Genomic DNA, 24,621 nt, shown 5'->3' with positions numbered 1-24,621 from the left:
CCAATTTAGTGTGTCCACTCCACCTACAGCATGTCTTTGGGATGAAACCGGAGCACCTGGAGGAAACCCACACAACCACAGGGAGGACATGCAGACTCCACACAGAAGGCACCCCAGCCGAGGATGGAACTGGAGAACCTCTTGCTGTGAGGTGGCAATGCTAACTACTGCACCACTGTGGCCACCCCCCATTCTATTTAACATTTACCATTTGAGAGAAATTCAAGGTTGGTAGAATATCATAAAGACCTTAAATGAGTAGTTGTGGTAAAGTGTGAGAGCTGAGAGGGAGAGGGGAAGAGGACAGGGAGCACTGTAGGTGGGAGTGGGACAAGGACAGGTCCAGGAATTAGTAAATAAGTCCTTTAGAAGTTTTGAAGTTAAGGAAGTTGCCATTTTGTTCTTAGAGAAAGGAGAAGTTTGTTCCAGGCATTGGCGATAGAGTGGCTATATAAAAGTTTGCCAATATTTTTGCTGGGTTTGTAGATGTCTAAGAGGTGCATGTCTGTGCTGCATAGGTCCGTGAGGGCAGGACAGAAGTAGGATTGATTTAAGATAGTGTATGTGAGGTGGAGTTGGGGAAGAAGGAGTTGGTTATAGAGCTCAAGCCATTGTAGTTAAAGCTATGTAGTGGTGATAGCAATAGGGAAGGCTGGCAGTGAATCTGGCTATTTTGTTGTAGGTGGTTTCAAGTGTAGCTAATAAATTGGATTGAATATTGGTGAGAATAGGGGCTGCATAAAGTAAGGTTGGGAGAAGGAAAGTCTGTGCTGGAGAACATTTGGCATTAATGATGAGGTATTTTTTTATATCTGTATAAGAGACCAAGTTTTTGGTGGGTCTTTTAGATGACTTGCTGAATATGTATGAGAAACTTTAGTTGGTCATCTATGATTATAACCAGAAGTTTAGTATGTGGTTCAACAAAGATAAGTGTATTATTAAGATAAGATACTGTGAAGTTATTTTTGTGTTGCTGTAGTGATTTGGGGAAGAAGAATAGAAGTTTTGTTTTTTAGGACTGAGAAGTAGTTGATTATTGGTTAACCATTTTTCGACTGAAAGGAGGAAATCTTGAGTAAGAGCAAGGATGTGGGGAAGGTTATCAGAGCACAAGATAATAGTGGAGTCGTCTGCATATTGTATTAGTGAGGAGTTTGAACAGGAAGTGTGTAGGTTATTTGTAAAGATATTAAAAAAGGAGGGGTCCAAGTATTGACACTTGGGGGACACTTGTTTGAACTGGGAGGAAGGGAGTGGAGGCAGAATGCCATTTGACAGATTGGAATCTGTTGGAGAGGTAACTGGAGAACCACAGTATAGGACAAGAGGAGAGGTTAAGGGAAGAAAGTTTTGAGAGCAGTGGGGTATGGGAAATGGTGTCAAAGGCTTTAGATAGGTCAAGGAAGAGGCATGAGACTAGCTTGTTATTGTCCCATGCTTTGGCGATATTCTGTGTAAATGAAATGAGAGCTGTAGAGGTACTGTGGTGAGAATGGAAACCGTGTTGGTTGGGAGTTAACAGGCTGTCTTGTATGATGTGTTTGAGAAGTTGGTTATGAATAAATTTATCTACAGTTTTGGATAAGGAGGATAGCATGTCGATATGTCTGTAGTTGGTTGCTTCAGTTGAATTGCCACCTATGTGGAGGGGTATGATATAGGATTTTTTCCAGATGTCAGGGACTATGTTCTCTTAAATTAATCTGTTTACTAATATAGAGACTGGATGTGCAACAGAGTTAGCTGCAATTTTAAGGAACAGAGGAGGTAAGTTGTCAGGAGAGGGGTAGCAGGTTTTCAGTTTGGTAAGAAGAGATTTGATGTATGCAGTAGACACAGGTTTAAGACAAAACTGGGTGGAATTGGTAGAGGGAAGCGGAACAGAATGGGAGAGGGAGGTGTTGTCAGGTTTAGTTAACTTTTTTAAAGAGTCGATGAAGACGGAATTAAGAAAGGAGGCAGTGTCTGTTGATGAGCTGTTAGGATAGGGGCTGGGGGTAGAAGGGTTGCCTGGATGTAAGAGTTTGTTGATACTATTCCAGATTTTTTTTGTGTTGCAGTTGGGGTTATCTAGTGGTTTTGATAGTATTGTTTTTTGTCCAGATCAACTTGTTTCTTTGTTAGGTTCCTAAGTTCTCTACAGGTTTGGAGATGGCGATGGGAATTTGTTTTTTTTCCCAGGTTTTACAGGTGCTGTCTCATTTAAGTATTATAAATGCTTAAAATAAATAAATAAACAAATATGCATGGAGAGTTCAGACATGTATTTCTGTGCCTCCCCTAGACTGCAGAATCTGAGGTCATTCATCCTGAAATAGGCAACTACAATGTCATACGTGGATTTGGGTTGTAGGGCCTCAAGAACTCTGGCTACATCATGAATCCTTGAACCAGAGTGATGGCTGATCATGACTTTATCTTTCCTCAGCATGCTGAGTGAAGCATCAGTGTGTACACCGCCATATGTAGTTATGGCTTCTAGAGATGTTATGCGTGTGGGTTTGGAGACAGAGCAACTCTTCTTTAGTGCGTATGATGGTCCAGGTGAGGGTGCATTTCTGGGTATGGTACTATGTGACTAAGGTTTTTCTAACAGATGCCCAGGAGACTTATGTATTGAGTTTTTTACAACTTCAGCATAACTGGATCTAGTTTTGGGTGGATGTGACACGATGGTAAACTACTTACTAATGTATGTCAATTGTGAGAGGCTAGCCTCTAATTTTAGTAAGTATTTGCACCTCTCACAAATTGTGTCAGTGAAAGATAAGAGTAAAGGACTGTCAATAAGCATTAGGCTGTTGCTACATTGCCTCACAGACCATAGGACAAGCAGACTGGCAAGAGCAGGGACAAGGCAGTTTGTGAACTCATATTGACAGGGACTAGTGAGTAATCAGGCATGCAACTAACTACTTAACCTGTTGAATTACCATAAGGATAGAATAAAAGGAACCCTGAACTGAGATCCCGGTCTGAGTCTGAAAAAGGCCCAAGAAGATCAGTTTTCTAGGCCGGAAAACAAATAATATAAAATAAAATAAAATGATTCTCCTGTTGACTGCTCTATGGCTACTACTAGTGCTGGTCTCACTACAGTTGCAGACAATTAGGAATAAATGTCCCTGTCCTCCTTGTTTCATCAGAAGCACTAATCCCAAGCTGTTTCATGAGAAGCAGGTCATAGACTCTCCAGCAATCAGAATTTTTGTTTCATATGTTGCAGGTGTCAACAGACTGGTTGCAGTCTTCTTTTGGCAGATGTACTGAGAAGCTTGTTCAACAGCACAACACAGTAGAACACAAAGCTATATAACGGTCTGAAATCTGAAGTGAAGAGGTTCCTGCTGAAATGGCAACCAGAGCAATCAGGGAAGTCCCACACACACCATCTCCACCGAAATGGCTAGGAATCTGTGTCACTCTGCTCCTTCTCTTAAACATGAGAAAAACAGCAGCAATATTCTTACGCGGCTTCTGATAATCAAGTCATAGACTGTCCAGCAATTAATATTCTAGGCTAGGAATCAATGTACCTCTGCTCCCTCTCTCGCAAAGATCAAAACAACAGTACTTATTCCAAGCTGGTTTCTAGCAAGCAGTTTGATTTGCAGGCGCTTCAGTGAGCTACAGTGTTATCACAGATTCAGATTTTTAATCTAACCCGGAAAAGGGAGGTAATGCTGAAGGTATTGCATTATGCATCTATGGGATGGGAAGATATGAAAGGGAGGGTAGCTTAGGATTTAACAATCTTTAGGGAATACCTTTCCAATATGGTCTTGCAGTGCTGACTAGTATAAGCAGAGGTAATACTGGAAGGATCTACTTAAGTCATAAAGAGTGGGCAATTCAAAGAGCCACTGGCTATAAAAGCCCAACAGGAACAGGGTGGGCAACACGGAGAATATCCAGATTAGTCACACAGGAACTTTAGCTGACAGACCTTGTACAATAAACCTTGTCTTGTTCTACTTACCTTAAAAAAAATGGTACTTCTCAGCTCCTCCCACAATTTAGTTACTTCTTTTGCAGTCAAAGAAAACAACCCAAAATTTACCTTAACCAAGAACTTTCATTTAAAAATTCAAGACCAAACTACAAAATAAACAAACAATTAAATAAAAAGTCATGTTTTCTTCAATGGTTTCTAATGTATTTGAGAAAATCTGTTCTCAAAGTTCAGTTTGTGGCCTTTTTGAATTTTCACAGTGCAATAAATGAGCAGTCGCTTCTATTAGAATCTGTAAAATATTCTTTAAGTTTTCATTTAATCTAAAGCAATGCAGAAAGGATACTGCCTCACCATGGGATCTCTTTTTTACACCAGAAAATACTCCTTTCTCTTTTGTACCACTTCATTTAGCAAAGGTTAAATTAATTTCCTGGAAAACACACACTGTGGTGGCAGCTCCTTCAGTCATAGAAATCTCAGAGCTGCACTCCGTTAGTTCATCACTTTACCTGACTATTCACAAAAACAAAGGTTCTTTACATATCAACCTGCCCTTCATTCTCAAGGTAGCTATGGCCACTAACCTAAATCAGTACAATCACCTTTTGAACTTCTTTATGGAGTACTTCACTCTAGGTGTTCATCTAATTCTAACCATACATATATTAGAAACTAAGAGTAATGCTACTCAACGCCAGAAGTCTAAACCTCAAGATGCACGCACTCGAAACTCTCCTTAGCATGGAGAACATCGATATCTGTGCAGTAACAGAAACCTGGTTCAGGGCTCCCGAGAGCACCCCAGCACTACCAGGTTATACCTCATACCATGCCCCCAAAACTTGGACCGAACCACAAAAGGAGGGGGAGTATCGATATTCATCAAAGATACCCACACCTCCAGGTTGGTGGCAAAGCACGAAGCATCAGAGACTATCCATGTGCAACTAACAGTGGGTAAAACTGCCTTCCAGTTTATAGCCTGCTACAGACCACCCTCCCAAACCCAGGTACCCCACAGAACACTGGGAAATATGAAGGTCTCTCCAAACACCATTATATTGGGCGACTTCAACTACCAAACATAGACTGGGAGCATTACTGTAGCTCCAACACCTAGCCCAAAGGTTCCTAGAATTTATAAACTCAAATGCTATGGAACAACTTGTTACCACTCCCACAAGAGGGAAAACATACTGGACTTGAATATCACCAACATGGGGACTCTATGCTCCAGACCAGAAGTGTATCCCTCACTGGTAAGATCAGACCATAAACTAATCTCACTGGATATTCACATCCCCTGCCCAGAAAACCACAGTGCTCAAAACCGAGGTGGAATCCCCAGACCACACCTTCAGGAATGCATGGATCATCATCCCAAATAAAACCAAGACCCAATCCTCCAAAGGCAGGCGTCCTGTCTGGTGGACCCCAGCCATAAACAAACTATACAATAGAAGGAGGAAGCTACTAAATGATAGAGCAAAATCCCAAAAAGGGAAGGCATCACTGATCAGTATTAGCAAAAAACTACGGGCACTCATAAAATTGTCTAAGGCCAGCAAAATTGCACAGGACACTAAGGATAATCACAAGGCTTTCTTTAGTTATGTTAGAACCTGGGTGGTAATTCCCAGATATGCTCAGAATTAGTCCAAAATGACAAAAAATACACCGAACCCACAGACATTGCCAACATCCTAGCTGACAGGTTCAGTGCAAACTCCTCCCCCCCCACCAAAAGGGCAAATATCTATCCCAGCAGGGTGCTGCTCCCCTGACATCTCAGATGGTCAGGTAAGAGCAAAGCAAAAGACACAGCATCAATGGGACGGACGGTGTCCCAGGCCTACATGAACTCCAAGAAGAGCTAAACCCAAACATAAAACTACTGTTCAATCTCAGCCTTACTACAGGATATGTGCCCAAAGAGTGGCGTACAGCAACAGTGGTCCCACTCCATAAAGGTGGTGCCTCAATGGATCCTGGAAACTATTGCCCCATAAGCCTGACTAGCTTGGTCTGCAAAGCTATGGAGAGGATCATCGTGGACCTCATAAATAGAGATATTGGGGACCTACAGACACTGGATCCTACCCAGTTCGCGGCAGATCCTGCCTCTTAAACCTGGTTGATTTCTTTGAAACAGTCACCAAGGCCATTGGCATTATAGATAAGCTCACCAGCTTAAATATAAACCCTATGCCACTAGATGGATTGCAAACTGGCTCAAGGACAGAACCCACATGGTTAGAATTGCTGGAGCCATGTCAGACTCTAAACCAGTTACAAGTGGTGTCCCACAAGGCTCAGTCCTGGGACCTCTCTTGTTCGGTATATATTTCGGAGGTACAGGCCAACACGGAAGGACTGTGGCTGACCAAGTTCGCAGATGACTGCAAACTGAAGCCATAAATCGCTCTCTCCAGCGACAAGCATCCTCCAAAAGGGCCTCATAGAAACAGACAACTGGTGCCAGAGCCATGGCCTCAAGCTAAATGCCAAAAGTGAATAGTCATCCTTTGGCAAAAACAGTGCCCACAAATTACCACATAGGTGGTAATCCATTAAGTACAGAAGAAGTAATTAGGGACCTGGGGACCCAAGTTGATAGCAATCTCTCATTTGACAACCACGTGGCCAAAGTGGTTAGAAAAACATTTTATATAGCCCACCTAATCATGAAGAGATTCACATCTAGATCAGGGGAGGTCATCGCTTACTCATCCCTCATCAGGCCCATAATTGAGCCAGACACCTGCAGCAACTGGGCTCAAACAGATGCCATATGCCCCGATTAAAGAAACTCCAGCTCTACTCAGTGGCATAAGCCATGTCCAACCTAATGGACATGCTGCACCTCAGAAAATCCAAATCCCTTCACTCTGGAATAAAATCCCAGTCAGGTTAGGCAGAGTCCTCATTGACTCTCTTCAAGAGGAATCTTGAGGATGGGAGATCGCTGTGTCACTGTTAGACAGAGGCACAGTATGGCATAGCAAAATAAATTTAAAATGGGTGGTTATAAATGCCCTAGGGCAGATAGCCTAGTATGAACCTATGAACCTATGAACACAAATAAAACATCTTCCCTTAGATAGGTCTAAAGTTTCCTTTGCAAAATATAGGAAGGCAGAAATGTAGCCCGCCAAGCCTTAACAATGTGGCTGGTTAACTGAATTATTTTTAAAAGCAAATATAGCAAATGTTTACAGTGTGCTTCAAGGTTGCATTCTACTAGGGATGTTTCTACTTACAATACTATGTTAAGAAGCATAAACTTGGGTGACATCTTTGTGGTTGTGGCTTTGGGAACCATCCATATATATTCACATAGTATTACAGGCTAGCCTAATCTCCCAGATACAGAATGTCCTTCAGATCAGTCATTCTAAAAAAAACATTGACCCATAAGTCCCTCCAACAAAGGGTTCACTACCCTGCTTGAAACTCTGTCCACTTAGTCGTACAGCTACGATGGCTTATTGTTTTATTTATTTACACTCAGTGAGTGAATTGGAATGTCCAAGAGGGCAGTGTCTATTTTCACTTTATTTTCTGAGAAAAGCACTTGGAACAATTGTTAGACAGGCTTGAGTATTAGTATACATTCTTTGGGTAATAAAGATACATGACTCGATGTGCGATGTCTAAGAAAGAATAAATTAAAAAGAGTAGTAAAAGCAGATTATATACAGAACATGGGTTATATTATTTTTTATCATGCAATATACAACTAAAGATAACTAAGAAATACAAAAGAAATAGCTACTGCACAAAGAATCAACCAACATTGTTAATGTATATCACTGGTTTCTATGTTATTATCTGGTAATATTGTAGAATTACAGCCATCTTAAAAGGAGTAAATTTTATAATTTTAAATGTTTACTTAGCATGTGCAGCTGCAAGTAGAGAATTATCATGTAATTCAAAAATATTGTGTAATTAGAGTGGATATAGCATTTCTATTAATTTTAATGTATACTCAGAAAAAAAAATGCTGCAGTGCAAGTGGAAACCTGTTTCAGAGTTGCCAACAAGGATAAAGAACTGTAAATCACCAAATCTATTATTGGATTTAGACATGGATATGAAAAAGTTATGAAATGACCAGAGGTCATGGCATAGTTTTTTAACACCTTTATTAAATTATAACTTAAAACATAGGCAAACATACATCTGTATAGAAGAAAATAAACCATATTAACATGCTCATAATTACAAACTTTATATATCACATATGTTTATTTTTTGTATAACTATCCTCAATCCAACATTACATAAATTGTTCAATTCCTGCCTTCCTTTAAATCTCACTCATCCTCCAAAACATTCTTCAGCACATATTGCTCCCGGGATTTCCATTTTTTATACATAGGTTGCTTCAACCCTTTCCTAAAGATCCCATTTCCACTTCTTTTATCTCTGTTACAATATTCAGTACTTGAAATATGGTTGGTTTAGATGTTGATTTCCATTGTCTAGTAACTATGTTGCAGCCACCAGAATTAAACTTAGCAAGTTACTATGCCTAGGCAATTCAGATCTGTATCCCAAGTCAAAAAATAATTTCCTTAGTCACACCCATTTGCTCACCCAATATTTCTGACAGAGTACTCTGTAGGGGATTTTTGAAGTCTGCCAACTCATTATACTCTAAGAAATATATATTCCTAGTTACATCTTTCTTCCCAATTACGTCTTGAACATTTGCCATCTACCTGAGGAAAAAATTCTTTGGAATCCGTCGGGGCCATAAAAATACCTGTGCAAACACTTCAAAGCAAAAATCCTAAATCTTTTAGACTTTGCTGCATACTTGGGAGCTCTACAGTTGTCTTCCCATTATATGCTTATGCAGGCTCTCTTTGTAATCTTTTTAATCTCCTCTGAGTGATTCTTACAGTTATCCTGCAATATTTTATATGCCCTACTAATTATCCTTTTGTAACAGCAGCTTCTGTTCTAGAGTTAACTAAAAGCTCTACCAGAGCAGGTCTCTCACTTTGGATTTCTCCTATCCCTTTCTCTTTGCCTATACTCTGATATCAATCTCTAACCTGCAGTCCAGATGTCTTCTTGGTCTCTTCCCATTTTATTACTTTCCGTCTCTAGTTATTTGCTCCTAATACTTTGGTTCCTTTGCCATTTTCACCAATACATTCCAGCCCTCTCTTGCCCTTTCTCTGTACCCCTAATTGTAATCATCCTTATGGACAAAATCTTCATTCTCATGTTGGCTTAGTTCTTAGAATACTTTTTACTACTTTATTAATACTATCTTTTTTAATTTCTCCAAATCTTTTGTGTTTCTAATACCGTGACGGGAATGGACCCCATTCCTTAGTCAGAGTACAATTAAAGTTCATGAAATTAGTATTGTTTCAATCTTTGATGTCAGCCAAAATTTCTCTTCACAGCACCCGCAATGTGCCAAGTAACGACTCCTGCAATTCGTACGAGGTTACATGCATTGGTAACTTATCTAAATACGATTGTAGATCCTTTTTTATAAGCCCCGTTGCTCCTACTACTATTTGAACTGTCTGAGTATCTTTCTTCCACACTGCTCTTGTTTCTGTCTGCAGATCCTAATATTTTATGGCTTTGTGTCTCTCTGTACGCAAGACACCGTAGTGACTGGGTATGGTGATTTTAATGATCAGTGTTACTTTTGTCTTTTTTCTTGGACCACTATATCCATTTTTCTAGCATCTATCTTTTGAACTGTTGGTAATGGGTGATCCTATGTGATATAAACTTCATCATTTTCTCTGATGCTTTGTGGCTCATGTTTCCAGTGTTTTTCAGCCACTTCAATACCATAATTTTGCACAATCCCCAGTGCAACAGTCTTGCCACATCATTATGCCTTTCAGTACACAATCCTTCCGCCATTAGTATGTCGCAACCAGCAATGAGGAATGTGACTGTTTCCAATTCGGTTTAGCAAAAACCTACATTTGTCTGTTTCTCCCACATGTTCAATGAACTTTGTAAACCAATGTGTACGTAAACCACTATCTTGGGCCACCAATATTAACCTTACATCTCTTGGTTTGAATTCACCTATCCTCAACCATTCCTGCATTTGTTCCTGATCAACATGAGGTTCTTCCAGAAGTTTTCTATACTTGCAACTATATTTATGCTTTTTCCACATTTCTTGTCTTCTCATCTGGTCCTTCTCCTTATATTCTTTCATTTGCTTTTTGGCTATACCTCTCAACCTGGAAAAATCAAAAGTCTGGACAAGGCCCATGCAAAATAGGTACAAATCTGTACACTGATTAATGTAAAATTTGCATACACAATTATGTAACCCTGCCCACTCCAATGGAATTGTGAGATACCAACTTTCAAATGCAAACAGAACAGACAACCAAAATATGGCACCAGAGTCCCCCTGCAGCCATTCCAATGTCCCATCACCTGGCTGTTTTGCCCCATTTACCATAAACACTAATGTATGCATACTGCTTTACTTCAATGATTATTTGGATTTTATTTTTACATTTTATAACACAATGCACAAACACTAAGATATCTGCCAAACAAAGCAATACTGTCTCACAATGCAAATAGACCTGGCATTAAAATTTCTCTGCCCTTGAAACTCATTCATTGAAACATCATTTAAACCCACACCACATCCATAGAATATGCATCTGGCCAGTGGTGGATAAAGATTACCTTTGGGCTGTTTTCAAATCATAGGCCCCTTGCTTGCACACAAAACAAGAAACATACATGGGTTCTTTGATACACCTTCCTGACTTTATTAAATCAAATTTCTTGTATAATACAGCACACTTGCCAGACTTACGTTAGAGCACATTTTAAACTTATTGTTTGAACATTTTTCCAGTAGGCAATGAAAAAAAAATGCATGAACCAATAATGACAAAACTGCCCACTTCAGAACATTTCCATCATAAAAGTCTACTTACACATACACACAATATAAATTTATATATATATTTATATATATTTTATTTTATTTTTTTATTTAACATTTGTTTTATTTTATATATATTTTATATATAGACAAAAGGCCAAAAATCAGGGACACATTTTAAACATTGCTTGTATAATTTTGGAAATAAAAGAATAAAATGCTGTGTTACCACCATGAATTTCACTGCCGAGTCTTGAACCCAGCCAGGACCCTATGCACTACAGTCAGAGGATAGAGCAACATACCATTTTGCCAAATCAGCAGTTTTCTGAAACTGAAACATAAATGGCTATCATTTACTGAATTCAGTTCTCACTTCTCACCACAGCTCTCAACGTCTTAGCACAAAAAACCTGGACAAAGCCAATAATGGGGGAATACTGATCTTATAAACTTAGAAAATTGCAGGAATAAGAGGTTGTGTGTTACCATTTATTTTCTGAAGAATACGAAGTCTGAAATTCAAATACCTGTCATTATTTAGTGAATTCAAGCCTTCAGTCTCTCACACACACACACACACACACACACACACACACACACACACACACACACACACACACACACACACACACACACACATATATGCTTTATCCTTTTGTGATGTATAAAGTAATCAGAGGGTCAAGGGAAACCCCCACCCAGAAAATGACATGCATAGCCAAGCTAATTAAATGTGTTTTGGAATGTCACTTAAGCATAAGAACATCAGAGCAGCTACTTCTTTAATTATTTGTAAGATGCTTCTTTACCAATTAATTCTTCCATGTCACTACAGAAATGTATTACTTGAAGGATTTATAGGGCAGGATAAAGTCCAACTGAAAAGTTTAATAGTCATTATTTAGTGAATTCAAGCCCTCAGTCTCGCACACACACACACTTGAAGTAGCACAGTACCTTAGAAGCACTATAAGACCTAAGTGTTTATTGTTAAACTCCATCGCACTAAGCAGCAGCAGGAAAAAATAAATGAATCCACTTGGCCAGACTTGCGCTGGTAAGTAAAAGCCACTCGGTCAGACTTGCGTTCATTTACCAGCTCGCACTCTAGTTGCTAGCAAGCCAGATTTCAAACAACCAGGCAGCCGGGAAAGCCCTAGAGCTCAATTCCGACTGGCTGATGTGGCTGACAGTGCTGACATCATCGTGCACATGATGACGTCAGCTCTGAAAGTGCAGAAAATTGAAAAGACCTGAATGAAATCAGAAATGAAGGGGTGCCACTCGGGAATCGTGGCACCCTATTATTTGGACCCCAAAACTCGGTAAAAACCGAGTAATTCAGGATGGTTGGAAGGTCTGTTTTTGGCACATTCAGTTGCTACCTAATTTTTATCCACTTCTGGTTTGATTTCCATTCCTCCTTGACGCCGATATGCTTCTTCTAAATTAAGAAGAGAAGTCATCTTAGATTTATTCTCCTCATGTCTCAGAACTTTCACTTTTGGGTCTTATGAGGTCAGCAGATATGTGTAGAGTCTCACGATTGCAGATCTATGCATATAATCAATTTCAAGGAGGCCCATCCCTCCTTCAGAATGGGGAATATATAATGTTGGTATGCACTGAGTTTTATAAATCATTTGGTGAGCATGAAGCATCATTCTTGTTTTCCTATCTAATCTATCCAACACATTTTAGGGCCAGTCAATCACTCCAAAATTGTAAGTTAGGACAGGAGGAGCAAATTGGTTTATAACTTGAATTTTGTTCCTAGATGTCAGTGCTGTTTTCAGGACTAATTTAAGTCTTCTGAAATATTCCTTACTAAGTTTTATTGACATTTGTTCATGTTTTATTGTTGATCCTTCATCGATTCCCAAGTAATTATACACTACCTCTTGCTCAAGTTCTTTTATATCACATTCTTGTCCCAAACTGATGTTTTCCTGGCATTGCAGTTTTCCTGGTTTAAAGGTTGCTTTTGCATATTTATCAAGACCAAACAACATTCTTATATCATCTGAAAAAAATTTTGTCAACTTGCAGTTGTGCTTTCAGTTCCTCATCTGATGAGCCATACAGTTTTGAATCATCGACAAAGAGAAGATGAGAATTCTTTACACTTTGTTGTTTTCTACGAGCCAAATTATTGCCATGGCCTAAGTTGTTAAGTAGACAGCTTAATGAGTTAAGGGCAAGGCAGAATAGCGGAGGTTACAAAGAGTCTCTCCAGAATATCCCCCTTCGAATTTTTATCCCTGGATAATAATTTGTCCTTTATCATGGCTTAATTACAAAGTGGTCTGCCACTGTTTCATGGTCACTGTAATATAGTCAATTAGTGTAGGGTGTATCTTATACATTTTTAGGCACTCTTTTATCCATGAATGTGGGATACTATCAAATGTTTTTTTGTAGTCAATCCATGTCATACTTAGATTTTTTCCCCTTTTTACAGTTCTCCACTATGACTTTATTTAACAACAAATTTGTTCCATATGACTCTTTTATTGCCCTTTTGTTCTACTGCAATAATTGACTTTTCTTCTAAATGACTAAACTGTCAGCATCAATTCCCATGTATAGTTTATACATCGTTGGAAGGCAAGTTATTGGTCTATAATTTTTAGGGTAGCTTGCAGGTTCACTCTTAAGTAGGAGCATTGTTTTTCCTGTTGTTAACCAGGTTAGTGTCTGTTTTGGGTGTGCATATAAATAGTTCTTACTCATGGCTTAATCTTCATATAAAGATGTTAATATGTTCAGCCAAAAATTAGGTACTGTATCTGGGCCTGGGGTTTTCCAATTAGAGGCTTTTCTTAACTTTGTTTCAATCTCTCTGGCTGCTGCTAAATCCCATTTCATATCCTGTACCTTTGAACCTATTATTCCTTCTTTAACTTCTTCTGTCCATTTAGCATCTTTGTTATGTTCCACAGAATCTTCATAGATACTTCTCCAAAATGTATCTATTTCTTCTTTTTTTGGTGGTCTTTCAATTCCTTTTACCTTATTTCATAATTCTCTATAAACCTTTTTTGGATCATCAATAAACTGCTTATTTTGTACTTTTCGTTCATATTTGTCTTCGTATCTTTTAGGTTTTTCCGCCTGTGCTGAAATTTTTAGTTTATTTACGATAGTGCATGATATATCCTGGTCTGTTCTAATACTGCAGATTGCTTTTATCACATCTATCTTTCTTAGTATTTTTGTTGATCTGCTCCCTCTTCTATAGTCTTCTAACAGTGACACTTCTTGTCTTAACTGCTTTATAGTTTTCTCTATTCAATATTTAAATGATGGGATTCAATTTCTCCCCTTCCTTTCCCTCACTATCCTGTGTTCTTGTGGTAGAACTTTATCAGTTATTAATTTAGCTGCACAGTAATGTATCCTCTTTACTTCTGTTATATCGCATGGATATCTATGAACAGTCCTAATTACGTGTTAATTTGTTTTATCAGAGTTCTGACTTGGGTTTTATTAACCTTCTGCAGTCTATTTCTTTCTTTGATCTTGATATATCTGCTATGTCTATTAAATCAAGCCACTCTTCTCTTAGCTCATTTTCTTCCAAACTAAGGGTGCATCCCTTGTTTTCCAATTCCTGTGGGCATTCTATAGATGATTATATAGCATCTTCCTGTGGCACATTCTCTTCTACTTCATCCTGTGCCATCCATTGCTCTATCATATGGGAACTCACTGGCCTATCACTCCTCAACATTGACTGCATCAGAGTTTCCACAGTTTCCTGTTCCTTCCCTTGCTGTCTTTCTTCAAGTGAACATTTATACTCGTTTCCTGTGGAAGGCTCTAAATTATCTTAATATGGCACCTGACCAGTTGCTTTCTCTTCCACTGATTTCTCCTTAATTTGGATATCCATTACTCTCTAATGTTGTGATGCTTTCTGAATTAGATTTTCTACACTGAATCCTTCACTTTGCAGGTACTCTATGACCTCAGTTTCTATTTCTTTACCTTTTCCATTACTAATCTCCTTTTCCACTTTGTCTTCTTAATTTTTGTATCGTAAATTTTTCCATGTCTGGATTTCTTTGCCTGTATTTCTCTTCAAATATCTTTGGTGCTGCTCTTTTTGTATTGATTAGTTTTGCTTTCTCCTTTGCATAAATATTACACCATATTAGATCTCTTTTTTTTCCCATGTCCATGTGTCTTCTTCAGATGTTTCCTGATCTTCCTGTTCCTCCCTACTTTGGGGACTCACTCCATCCTGCTGTGATGTAACCTGTGTTAGGTCTTCTATAACAAATCCTTCACTTCGCAAGCACTCCATAACCTCAAGTTCTATTTTTTTAACTTCTACTTTACTAATATTCTTTTCTAGGGTCCATCTTTGTGATCTTATTTGTTTTCCATATCTGGATGCCTTTGCCTGTATTTCTCTTAGGTTCATAGGTTCATACTAGGCTATCTGCCCTAGGGCATTTATAAGCCTAGCCAGAATGTGTTTGGCTTTCGCCACCCATTTTAAATTTATTTTGCTATGCCCTTTTTCGAGGTTAGTAGACTGTTTCTCTGTCTAACAGTGACACAGAAGTGATACCCGGGGTAAACCTACGATCTCCCATCCACTCATCAAGATTCCTCTTGAAGAGAGTCAATGAGGGACTCTGCCTAACCTGGACTGGGATTTTATTCCAGAGTGAAGGGAGCCTCTGGGTTATGAATCTGTCCCTCCAGCATGTCCTATTTATTTCAGTGCTGAGGTTCAAGTCTCGAGCGCGTAGCTCGATGGGATTTGGATTTTCTGAGGTGCAGCATGTCCATTAATTCCGGGTTGGACATGGCTTTATACGTTAGGCACAGATTGCCTCTGAACAGGCGGTATGCCACTGAGTAGAGCTGGAGTTTCTTTAACCAGGCAGCATATGGTATCTGTTTGAGCCCTTTGATCCTCTTGGTGAGGTACTTTTGGGGTCTTTCCAGTTGCTGCAGGTGTCTGGTAAGGTACATCCCAAAAGGGGCATTGTACTCAATTATGGGCCTGATGAGGGATGAGTAAAGAGGCACGATGACCTCCCCTGATCTAGATGTGAATCCCTTCATGATTAGGTGGGCTATATAAAATGTTTTTCTAACCACCTTGGCCACATGGTTGTCAAATGAGAGATTGCTATCAACTTGGGTCCCCAGGTCCCTAATTACTTCTTCTGTACTTAATGGATTACCACCTATGTGGTAATTTGTGGGCACTTTGTTTTTGCCAAAGGGGATGACTATACACTTTTTGGCGTTTAGCTTGAGGCCATGGCTCTGGCACCAGTTCTCTGTTTCTATGAGGCCCTTTTGGAGGATGCTTGTGTCGGCTGGAGAGTCGATTATGGCTTCCAGTTTGCAGTCATCTGCGAACTTGGTCAGCTTCACTCCTTCCGTGTTGGCCTGTACCTCCGAGAAATATATACCGAACAAGAGAGGTCCCAGGACTGAGCCTTGTGGGACACCACTTGTAACTGGTTTGGAGTCTGACATGGCTCCAGCAATTCTAACCATGTGGGTTCTGTCCTTGAGCCAGTTTGCAACCCATCTAGTGACATAGGGGTTTATATTTAAGCTGGTGAGCTTATCTATAATGCCCGAGTGGGGTATTGTATCGAAGGCTTTTGCGAGGTCCAGGTAGGCTGTGTGGACCACCTTCCCCTCGTCAATGGCCTTGGTGACTGTTTCAAAGAAATCAACCAGGTTTAAGAGGCAGGATCTGCCCTTAACAAAGCCGAACTGGGTAGGATCCAGTGTCTGTAGGTCCCCAATATCTTTATTTATGAGGTCCATGATGATCCTTTCCATAGCTTTGCAGACCAAGCTAGTCAGATTATGGGGCAATAGTTTCCAGGATCCATTGAGGCACCACCTTTGTGGAGAGGGACCACAGTTGCTGTACGCCACTCTTTGGGTACATATCCTGTAGTAAGGCTGAGATTGAACAGTAGTTTTATGTTTGGGTTTAGCTCTTCTTGGAGTTCATGTAGGACGCAGCCCGGGACACTGTCTGGTCCCATTGATGCTGTGTTTTTTGCTTTGGAGAGGGCGGCTCTTACCTGAGCATCTGAGATGTCAGGGGGGCAGCACTCTGCTGGGATAGATATTTGCCCTTTTGGGGGGGGGGAGAAGTTTGCACTGAACCTGTCAGCTAGGATGTTGGCAATGTCTGTGGGTTCAGTGTATTTTTTGTCATTTTGGACTAATTCTGAGCATATCTGGGAATTCCCACCCAGGTTCCTAACATAACTAAAGAAAGCCTTGTGATTATCCTTAGTGTCCTGTGCAATTTTTCTCTCGAAGCTGGCCTTAGACGATTTTATGAGTGCCCGTAGTTTTTTGCTAATACTGATCAGAGATGCCTTCCCTTTTTGGGATTTTGCTCTATCATGTAGTAGCTTCCTCCTTCTATTGTATAGTTTGTTTATGGCTGGGGTCCACCAGACAGGATGTCTGCCTTTGGAGGATTGGGTCTTGGTTTTATTTGGGATCGCATGATCCATGCATTCCTGAAGGTGTTCATAGAATGCGTTTATAAAGGATTCTGCAGTCTGGGCCGTATTTTCCACAGGCTCGGGGGCTTTGAAGGATTCCACCTCGGTTTTGAGGAGTGTGAAATTTGCTTTAGAGAAGTTTTTCACTGTGGTTTTCTGGGCAGGGGATGGTGTCGGGATGTGAATATCCAGTGAGATTAGTTTATGGTCTGATCTTACCAGTGAGGGATACACTTCTGGTCTGGAGGATAGAGTCCCCATGTTGGTGATGATCAGGTCCAGTATGTTTTCCCCTCTTGTGGGAGTGGTAACAAGTTGTTCCATAGCATTTGAGTTTATAAATTCTAGGAACCTTTGGGCTAGGGTGTTGGAGCTAGAGTAATGCTCCCAGTCTATGTTTGGGTAGTTGAAGTCGCCCAATATAATGGTGTTTGGAGAGACCTTCATATTTTCCAGTGTTCTCAGGAAGGCCGAGTGGGGTTCCTGGGTTAGGAGGGTGGTCTGTAGCAGGCTATAAACTGGAAGGCAGTTTTACCCACTGTTAGTTGCACATGGATAGTCTCTGATGCTTTGTGCTGTGCCACCAACCTGGAGGTGTGGGTATCTTTGATAATATTGATACTCCCCTCCTTTTGTGGGTCGGTCCAAGTTTTGGGGCCGAAAAGCATGGTATGAGGTATAACCTGGTAGTGCTGGGGTGCTCTCGGGAGCCTTGAACCAGGTTTCTGTTACTGCACAGATATCGATGTTCTCCATGCTAAGGAGAGTTTCGAAAGTGTGCATCTTGAGGTTTAGACTTCTGGCGTTGAGTAGCATTACTCTTAGTTTCTTATCCCTTGTGATACCTATGGAGGTGGGTTTGTCTTTTGAGCCTTGCCTAAAAAAGGCACTATGGAGGTAGCAAGAGCCTTTGCCAATATCCAAAAGCCCAGGGGTGACAGGTGCAAGCCGTCCCTAGCGAAGCATCGTGGCTTGTCGAGCATGTCATCCCAGGCTGACAGGCATTGGATCCCCTTTGAAAGACATCAATACTTAAACCAATTGTTGAAATTGATCATCTTGTCTTCATATTGTGGCAACATTCTTGGTGAGGGTAAGATGCTACTCAAGGTCAGGGTCATACCGGCCTGGGCCACATGCTCAGAGAGCTCCTCTATGTCTCTTTTCATGTAGTCCAGGGAGGTACGTCTCAGGTCATTCACACCAGCATGGACAATGACTGAGTCATATTTGTGCTTGCCTTGGAGTGACCTGAGTGCTTGTGTTATGTGGCGGATCCTAGCGCCCGACAGGCAGCTCACCGTGACCTTCTCCTTGTTCAGCCTGGTGAGCTGGACATCAGTGTGCCTGACGATAGAGTCACCTATTACAAGTGTATCAGGTGTGTTGTTTAGCCTTAAGGGCTGTGACTGTTCGGCACACTGGCTTTGTGAGCTATGTGTTGCATGTGTTTTGTTTTGGGGTAGCAGTTGCTTGGGGGTCTGCTTTGGAGGTCTCTGCTGCTTAGGCAGATTTTTATTTAGAGCCTCCGAGTATGTTTTTGTGTGTTTATGTGTTTGGTTTGCTGTCGTGGTAGGTCTATGTGAGACTGGAATTGTACTGAGTGTGGTTTCCTTCTCCTCCTGACTGGTTACGCCAGTACTGAGTTGAGAGAGCTTAGCCTCCAGTTTGGCTATATGGATGCATCTCTCACATGTGTTGGAATTTGTTGGAGGAGGAGAGGGTTGTCTGTGTACATGAGGCAGTTGTAACATTGCCTTAAGATTCCCAGATTCACCAGCTGGACCGGAGAGAAGATTGACAACTGACCTTTGGACATGCTAGAATAGTATCAATAATTCCTTTATAATTGAAAAAAAAGGGCCAATGGGGAACAAGGTACTCAAGGGGACTTTGTGACAGTGTAGTGCTTTTAATTTTTTAGTGCTGACTTATATAATTGCTTTATTGAGCAAGTGCCTTTAGTGAGCAAGTGCCAGGTAACTTAAATGCAATGTGTTACAGGTAACTTAAATGCAAAAACGACAAACAGTAACTTTCTTTTAAGTGAAACAAGGAAATGAGTACAGTAAGCAATGCAGATATCACTAGGGATCCACAGAAGTGCTGAAAAGCCGCGTTTTAGGTGGTATTAGCGTTTCAGGGAAATAACAAGCAAACAAACAACAAGCATACAAACAGAGCTAGATTCAGCAGGCCTGGATCTAGTCTATGCTACAGCAAACAAGGTGTACCAATTTCAGTAAGAAACAGTTGAAATATGCAGGCACTATAAGCCTTTAACCAGAAATTCCCAGCTCAGAAGGGCAGAGTCCAGCCTCTCCTCCCACAAGAGTGCAGACCACGAACCCTTTTAGTGTAAAGTAACTGGCCTGAAGCCCAAGCGCTTAAACCAGAATTAATATACTTTTAGAATAACTGACACTGAGCCCTCAATCAGCAGTTTCCAACTTAGAAGGATGTAAGCTACCTGTCCTGCCACTACAGTGCAGACCACAAACCTTCTTAATGTAAAACAACTGGTCTGAAGCCCAAGTGCTTAAACTAAAAGGCTTAGAATGAGTTACACCAAGAAGTAATAAATACAACTGAGTACTTTTAAGATGACAAAGCAAAATAAAGTAGGAAGAAACACAAATACAGTAAAAGCAGATAATTTTTTTTCAGAAAAGTAGCAAAACAGTAGTAAAACAATTCACATGCAGTGCCCATAACCTCCAGTTCTATTTTTTTAACTTCTACTTTACTAATATTCTTTTCTAGGGTCCATCTTTGTGATCTTATTTGTTTTATTGTTAAATTTTCCATATCTGGATGCCTTTGCCTGTATTTCTCTTCAAATAGCATTGTGGCTGCCTTCTTTACATTGATTAATTTGGCTTTCTCCTTTGCATAAATATTGCACCATATCAAATATCTCTTTCTTTCTCACGTCTATATTTCTTTTTTATACTTTTCAAATATCTCTTGGTTTTGTTGTTTATATTTTCGCAGTTCCTTAGATGCTTCTCTTTCCAAACAGATTAGGGTTTCTTGATCTATATACTGTTTTCCACAAATCTGTTATATTAATGAACACAAATTTTCATTTGAAGCTTTTGACAGTTTTTCTTGTGGAAATATTTTTCTTTCCTCTAATTTTTCTCTTATTCATTTTGTATATCTTGTGTCTGGAAATTCTGGGCTTTTTGCATAATATTAACAATACATACTTTCTTTCTTATCCTCAATAGTCCACTTTATTGTCTTTATGGCTCTTCTTTAGCCTATCAATTTTTCAGATTTTTGTGGACTGCTACTTCCTTCTACAACAGGTGGGGCATCCCCCCTGGGCCTGGCCCCATTGTAGTAATGTTTACGTATTTTGAGGATTCTACACTGTCAACTTTTCCATTCCTGGCACCAGTGCACCTAACAGGATTGGGCACTTTTTTATCCTCGGTCTTGTGCACCCAGCTATCTTTTTTAGTTTCTGACCTACTTATGTTCATGATATATGCTATATAAATACAGTCTATATATCAGTGTTGCCTTGGTGAGATTTTGTGAAAACAGTGTCCACCTCGTGAAGGTACTCACCAAGACATGAGGATTACTCTCCTTTGCTTGCTGATGTTTTATCTCTCCATTTTTTAATTTCTCCAGGTCTTTTGGGTTTCTAATACCATGATGGGAATGGACCCCATTCCTAAGTCAAAGTACGATTAATGTTCATAAAATTAGTATTTCTTCACTCTGATGTCAGCCAAAAGATAAGATCCGTTTTCACAAATCTGTTGTATTAATGAACACAAATTTTCATTTGAAGCTTTTGACAGTTTTTCTTGTGGAAGTATTTTTCTTTCCTCTAATTTCTCTCTTAATCATTTTGTATATCTTGTGTCTGGAAATTCTGGGCTTTTTGCATAATATTAACAATACATAGTTTCTTTCTTATCCTCAATAGTCCATTTTATCGTCTTTATGGCTCTTCTTTATCCTATCAGTTTTTCTGATTATTGTGGACTGCTACTTCCTTCTACAACGGGTGGGGGGAGGCATCCTCCCCCTGGGCCTGGCCCCATTGTAGTAATGTTTATGTATTTTGAGGATTCTACACAGTCAACTTTTCCATTCCTGGCACCAGTGCACCTAACAGGATTGGACACTTTTTTATCCTGGGTCTTGTGCACCCAGCTATCTTTTTTAGTTTTTGACCTACTTATGTCCATGATATATACTATATAAATACAGTCTATATATCAGTGTTGGCTTGGTGAGATTTTGTGAAAACAGGGTCCACCTCGTGAAGGTACTCACCAAGACTTGAGGATTACTCTCCTTTGCTTGCTGACGTTTTATCTCTCCATTTTTTAATTTCTCCAAGTCTTTTGGGTTTCTATTACCATGATGGGAATGGACACCATTCCTATACCAAAGTACGATTAAAGTTCATGAAATCAGTATTGTTTCACTCTGATGTCAGCCAAAAGTGCTCTTTGCAGCACCCGCAATGTGCTCAGTAATGACTCCTTCTGTAATTCATATGGAGTTACATGTATCGGTAGCGTATCTAAATAAGATTTTAGACTCTTTTTTATAAGATCCGTTGCTCCTACTACTATTGGAGCTATTTGGGTATCTTTCTTCCACATTGCTCTCGTTTCTGCTTGCAAATCCTGATATTTTATTACTTTGTGTCTTTTCTGTGCATAGGACACTGTAGTCACTGGGTGTGGTGATTTCAATGATCAATGCTACTCTTGTTTACTTTTCTTGGACCACTATATCCGGTTTTCTAGCATCTGTCTTTTGAATTGTTGGTAATGGGTGATCCCATATGATGTAGACCATCATTTTCTATGATGCTTTGTGGCTCATGTTTGCAGTGCTTTTCAGCCACTTCAAACCAGTGCAACATTCTCACCACATTATTGTGCCTTTCAGTATACAGTCCTTCTGCCATTAGCATGTCACAACCAGCAACGAGGTGTACAACTGTTTCCAGTTTGGTTTTACAAAACCTACATTTGTCTGTTTCTCCCACATGTTCAATAGACTTTGTAAACCAGAGTGTATGTAGCCCACTATCTTGAGCCGCCAATATTAACCTTTCATCTCTTGGTTTGAATTCACCTCTCCTTAACCATTCCTGCATTCATTCCTGATCAACATGAGGTTCTTCCAGAAATTTTCTATACTTGCAACTATATTTATGCATTTTCCACATTTCTTGCCTTTTCATCTAGTCCTTCACCTTATATTCTTTCTTTTGTTTTTGGCACATTCAGTTGCTGCCTGATTTTTATCTACTTCTGGTTTAATTTCCATTCCTGCTTGACGTCGATATGCTTCTGTTAGATTAAGCAGGGAAGTCATCTTAGATTTATTCTCCTCATGTTTGAAAACTTTCACTATGTTTGGGTCTCATGAGGTCAGCAGATATGTGTGGAGTCCTACGAGTGCAGATCTGTACATATAATCAATTTCAAGGAGGCCCATCCCTCCTTCAGAACGGGGAATATATAATCTTGGTATGCAATGATTTTTATAGATCATTTGGTGAGCATGAAACATCCTTCTTGTTTTAATATCTAATCTATCCAACACGTTTTGGAGCCAATCAATTACTCCAAAACTGTAAGTTAGGACAGGAAGAGCAAATTGGTTTATTGCTTGGATTTTGTTCTTAGATGTCAGTGCTGTTTTCAGGATTAATTTAAGACTTCTAAACTATTTCTTGCTATGTTTTACTCACATTTGTTCATGTTTTATTGCTGATCCTTCATCAATTCCAAAGTATATATACACTCCCTCTTGCTCAAGTTCTTTTATATCACATTCTTGTCCCAAACCGATGTTTTCCTGGTGCTGCAGTTTTCCTGCTTTAAAGGTTGCTTTTGCACATTTATCAAGGCCAAATGAAACTCTAATATCATCTGAAAATGTTTTGACAACCTGCAGCTGTGCTTTCATTTCCTCATCTGATGGGCTATACAGTTTTAAATCATCGACAAATAGAAGATGCAAAGTCTTTAGACTTTGTTGTTTTCTAGGAGTCAAATTGTAGCCATGGCCCAAGCTGTTAAGCAAACAGCTTTATGGGTTAAGGGCAAGGCAGAACAGCAATGGTGACAAAGAGTCACCCTGGAATATCCACCTTTGAATTTTTATCCCTGGATAACAATTTGTCCTTTATCATGGTTTAATTGTGCAATGGTCTGCCATTGTTTCATGGTCACTGTAATATAGTTGATCAGTGTAGGATGTATCTTATACATTTTTAAGCACTCTTTTAACTATGAATGTGGGATACTATCAAATGCTTTTTTGTAGTCAATCCATGCAATACTTAGATTATTCCTACTTTTTACAGTTCTCTACTATGACTTTATTTAACAACAAATGATCCTTTGTTTCATATGACTTTCTTTTATTGCCCTTTTGTTCTTCTGCCATAATTGAGTCTTCTAAATGACCATAAACTCTGTCAGCATCAATTCCCATGTATAGTTTATACGTCATTGGAAGGCAAGTTATTGGTATATAATTTTTGGGGTAGCTTGCAGGTTCAGTCTTAAGTAGGAGCATTGTTTTTACATGTTGTTAGCCAGATTGGTGTCTGTTCGGGGTGCACATGTAAATAGTTCTTACTCATTTCTAGGTCTTCATGCAAAGATGTTAATACTTTTAACCCAAAGTTAGGCACTGCATCTGGGCTTGGGTTTTTCCAATAAGAGGCTTTTCTTAACTTTGTTTCAATCTCTCTGGCTGTTACTTCATCCTGTTTCATATCCTGTACCTTTAAACTTCTTATTCTTTTTTTGCTTCTTTTATTCACTACCTTTGTTCTGTTCCACAGGATCTTCATAGATACTTCTCCAAAATGCATCTATTTCTTCTTTTTTGGGCAGTCTTTCAATTCCTTTTATATTGTTTCCCGTTTGTCTATAAAACTTTTTTGGGTCATCACTAAATTGCCTATTTTGTACTTTCCCTTTATATTTATCTGCTCTTGTTCAACTTATCACACTTGACCCTTGCCCTGTTCACATCCCAGATAAATTCTTCAACTCTTTATTAATTATTGTCTACAACTTTTCCTCTAGTTGATAAAAATATGCTTGATCTGTGTATAAAACTAACAGGACTAAAAACATTGTGACTGCTCATATCTTATAGGTTCATAGGTTCATGCTAGGCTATCTGCCCTAGGGCATTTATCCCATTTTAAATTAATTTTGCTATGATACTGTGCCTCTGTCTAACAG

At 39.6% G+C, this 24,621-nt stretch overlaps 1 protein-coding gene across 3 annotated transcripts in view; it reads left to right on the top strand.

Moving 5' to 3' along the window:
• Positions 1 to 24,621, top strand: part of ZC2HC1B (zinc finger C2HC-type containing 1B) — a 345,180-nt gene that overhangs the window by 149,055 nt on the left and 171,504 nt on the right. The gene's annotated exons all lie outside the window — the stretch shown is intronic.

This window comes from Protopterus annectens, chromosome 1.part2, assembly GCF_019279795.1.
Source record: "Protopterus annectens isolate FY-2018-M chromosome 1.part2, PAN1.0, whole genome shotgun sequence".
Taxonomy (NCBI): domain Eukaryota; kingdom Metazoa; phylum Chordata; order Ceratodontiformes; family Protopteridae; genus Protopterus; species Protopterus annectens.
The sequence above is the reverse complement of the archived record's forward strand: the minus strand, read 5'-3'. Positions and strand labels throughout refer to the sequence as shown.